Source organism: Pinus tabuliformis, chromosome 4_2 (assembly GCF_031772625.1).
Source record: "Pinus tabuliformis cultivar Carrire ecotype Pingquan chromosome 4_2, CPIR1, whole genome shotgun sequence".
Taxonomy (NCBI): Eukaryota; Viridiplantae; Streptophyta; class Pinopsida; order Pinales; family Pinaceae; genus Pinus; species Pinus tabuliformis.
The window spans coordinates 398,976,179-398,980,800 of record NC_142304.1 but is presented as its reverse complement, the minus strand read 5'-3'; positions in this window follow the sequence as shown (position 1 = coordinate 398,980,800).

The following is a 4,622-nucleotide window of genomic DNA, read 5'->3' as shown; positions in this document are numbered from 1 at the left end:
AAATGTATCAGAAGTACTGGAATCTTGTTGTAGCTTTCGAATAAGTGCCCACACTTCTTCGTCATTCTTCCATTCCTCCCTTGCTTCGTTTATCCAATCTGGTTGGATAATAGAAATGGCACACAACAATGCTTCCACATCCTCATCCTTTCTTGAGAGTGCATCTGCCACCACATTTTGCTTCCCTTTTTTGTAGATGATTTCAAAGTCATAACCCAACATCTTTGTGACCCACTTTTGTTGCTCTTCAGAGGATAATCTTTGTTCTAAAAAGTATTTAAGGCTATCATGATCCGTTTTTACCTTGAAGTGTCTTCCCATTAGGTAGGGTCGCCATTTCTTAAGTGCATGGAGTATTGCCAACATTTCCTTCTCATAAATAGCTTTGCTTAAAAACTTTCCCTTGATTGGACGACTTTCAAAAGCAATGGGTCTTTCATCTTGCATTAGAACAGCACCAATTCCATTTCCTGAAGCATCACATTCCACAATAAAGGTTTTTGTGAAGTCCGGTGTAGCTAAGACCGGTGCTTGGCACATTGCCTCTTTAAGATGTTCAAAGGCCTTTGTTGCTTCCGGAGTCCATGAAAATGAATCTTTCTTCAATAATGTTGTTAGAGGTGCTGCTATTCTCCCATAATTCTTAACAAACTTGCGATAATACCCTGTCAACCCAAGAAATCCTCGCAGATGCTTTATGGATGTGGGGATTTTCCATTCCTTAATGGCTTTAATTTTGCTAGGGTCTACCTTAACTCCTTCATGAGATACAATATGACCCAAATATTCCACCTCCTGGACTCCAAAGAAACATTTGGATCTTTTTGCATATAATTGTTTCTCCTCCAATAGTTGTAGCACCTGTCAACATGTTCAACATGATCCTTCCAAGACTTGCTGTAGATTAGTATATCATCAAAAAATACTAACACAAATTTTCTAAGGAATGGTTTGAAAATTGAATTCATCAAACCTTGAAATGTTGAAGGTGCATTGGTAAGGCCAAAAGGCATGACCAAAAATTCATAATGACCCTCATGAGTTCTAAATGCCGTTTTCGGAATGTCTTCAATCTTCATTCTGATTTGATGATATCCTGAACGAAGATCCAACTTGGTGAAGTAAATTGATCCATGCAATTCATCCAGTAATTCATCAATGACAGGAATGGGGAACTTATCTTTAATAGTGAGCTTGTTGAGCTCCCTATAATCCGGACACATGCGCCATGATCCATCCTTCTTGTGCACCAATACTACTGGAGCTGAGAAAGAACTTTGACTCGGTTGAATTATACCAGCCTCTAGCATTTCTGCAACCATACGTTCAATTTCACTTTTTTGGACATAGGGATATCTGTACGGCCTGATGTTTGGAGGAACACTTCCTGGAATCAGATGAATAGCATGATCATGATCACGCATAGGTGGGAGACCCTTGGGAGTCTCAAATACCTTGGAATGATTGTCCAGGACTTTTTGGAGATCTGGAGAAATAGATGATTCCAATGTGGAAACATCTAGCGAACATAATTGTGCAATTACACCTCTTTGCTCCTTTTTTAGAAGCTTTGTCATACCATTAGAGCTGATTATCTTTCCTGGTTTCCCTGCAATACCCCTTAATTCAACTTCCTTTCCTTCCGTAGAAAATTTGATGAAAAGTTCTTGAAAATTAAAAGCTATTGTACCCAAGGATTGTAGCCATTGGACTCCTAGTACAACATCAGCACCTCCCATTGGAATGGAAAGCATTGGGCTAGTCAATACATATTCTCCCATGGATAGCTTGATATTATGGCACTTTCCAGAGCAATTTATTGTTCCTCCATTTGCAATCATCACTTGACACTCTGGTGCTGGATATAGGAAGCAATTCAATTCTTTTGCTACCCTACAATGAATAAAATTGTGGGTGCTTCCTGAATCAATCAACACTATTACCTTTTTCTTCTTGATTTGTCCTTCTATCTTGATGGTTTGAGGAGTGGTAATTCCCGCCAATGCATTACAAGATATGGTCGGATTTATTTGTTCTTCATCTAGGCTTTGTTCCTGGAGTATATCTTCTTCTTTTGACCTTTCTTGCTCCTTTTCTTCTTCCTCTTCACAATCTATGTAGAATAATTTCTTCTCAGCACACTTATGACCTTTAGTGTATTTGCTATCACAACTGTAACAAAGCCCTTTTGCTCTTTTTTCTTCCAATTGTTGTGGTGTCAACCTTATAGGTTGTGGAAGACTAGGGGCAACAACACTTCCGTCTTTATAGTTGTGAGTGGTATGCTTCCTAGTTGCCATAATTTTGCTTTCCATTTTTCTTGCTAACCTGAATGCCTTCTCTAATGAATCAGGTTCCCAAAGGCGAACATCATGTTGGATATTATCCTTTAAAGACCCTATGAACACATCAATCCTATGCTCCTCTGGAATATCTTTTACCCTTATGTTCAATTTTTGGAACTCCTTAATGTGCTCCATGAACCCTTTTGTTTGAGACTTATCAATTGGCTAAAAAAAGTGTTGCTTTTTGTATCTTCATAATGTGCTATCAATTCTTCCGTAAAAATTGCCCAAGTGATAAATTGTTTACGAGAACAAAGCCATTGATACCATACAAACTGATTTGGTTCCAAATATACAGTTGCCATACGTACCTTTTGTGCGTTTTGCACATTATTGAGATCGAAGAATTGCTCCATCTGTAATATCCATGTGGCGGGATCCTTGCCATCAAACTTCCTCATATCGATTTTTGGAATATGGTGATTCTTCGATCCAACATTAGCATCTATGGAATCATGATTAACATTTCTTTTGTTCTCATCATGAGTTTCCTTTACTACCTTTTCACCATTAGTGACCCTTTCTTGTAGCAACTTCTTCAATTATTCCATGTCTGTCTTCAAATCTGCCATGTCTCTCTTCAAATCTGTCTTCGAATCATCCATCTTAGCTTCCATGCCCTTTATCTTAGATTCCACGCTATTTATCTTAGATTCCACGCCACTTATCTTAGCTTCCACGCCATTTATCTTAGCATCTGTTAACTTTTGTGAGCGTGACATTTGTTGCACTTGTTCTTGTAATTTTGATATATCATGTAGCATTTCTTCCTCTTCTTCATGAGTCATGCTAGAGCTTTCAGGTTCCTTACTAGGTGTTTGCATTTTCTTTCCTCGGGGCATCAGTTACCGATAATAATGCTTTACTATGCCCTTTGAATTCCGTTAAACCAAGCTTACACAAAAATTTAAAAAAAAACTACACACCTTTTTTCACTTTATAGAAGCCTGATATTGAATCTGATGTATCTCTGTAATTTCGGATCATCCAGTTCTGAAATTGCTACCTGTAGTAGACTTCTACGTCCTCTTTCCAATGCCACAAGTCTGAGCCAAATTGGATTCTCCAAGGAAGAGTTATGTGAAATCTCCCACAGTGACTTGCTTTTAGACTAGTTCAGTAGAGCAAACTTGTACGACGTGCCACGAGTCACTGTTTCAACCTTTGAATCTGAAACACACATAAAAGAAACTACAGTCCGTCCTCTTTCTTTACCTTCTTACGAAATTTCAATCCGATCCCCTGAGAGAAAGTTATGACGATTTTCCCCAGGTCACCTGTTTTGAATGTAATTCAGGAGTCTGCAAAAGGACCAACTCTTTCAGATCATATCTCCGCAAATATCGCGCGAAAAGCTCTGAAATTCGGACCCAAGGTTCAGCGCGATTTCTTCTCAAATGGGTTTTTTTTGCGACTTCTGAAACGTCACAGAAAAAAAGTTATAGCAAAAATTCCACGATGACCTGTTTGGAGCAGCGAAACCCTAGAATCCAAAGCTCTGATACCAAATGTTATGAAACCAGCTCAAGAAAAGATAGAAAAGATAGATCAACGCCTTAGAATTCAGCCTCTTCGAGGGGGAAACCTCCTTTACATTACATAAATGAACAATTCTTTGATGATACAAATGACAAAACCTCCTTTCTATATATAGGAGTCTAAGGAGTCACAATATAATCCAGCCGACCTAACAATAATAATATAAAGCCACAAAAATAACAATAGAGGGATTCTATGGGGCACAGAAATAACAATATGGGGGTAATAGGGGCACAACAATATAAATAAGGGGTATAACTACAATAGTAATGGGGTAATCACTAGTATTATAGGGACCCAACAGAAACAAATTTGCAAACTCTTAGATTATTATGGAGGAGGTAGGGTACAACTGTTGTTTGTGATCTCAAGTGAAGGGTTCGCTGTCATTGCTAAACCTTGTTCATAAAGTAGGTGGGAGATATTATTGGAAACACAACCTTCAGCTCGTTAATGGACCTTCATTTCCTCACCCTGCCATAACAGTGGAGGATTTAGGAGGATCATGGGGTTCTTCTATGGAAGATTTTCTTCAGAAGGGCACTTCCAACACAGGCGAGAGATTGGTTTTTGTAAATGAAAAACAATATAAGGGGATTTTAAGGCGTAGGCAGATCCGAAAGCTAAGGCAAACACCTAAGAAAAAATTCGCAATGATCCTATTGAAAGTAAACAACATATCTAGCAAGGCTTCTCAAACTAGTGTAGAGAAAAGAGAAGTTATTATGGGTCTTGAAT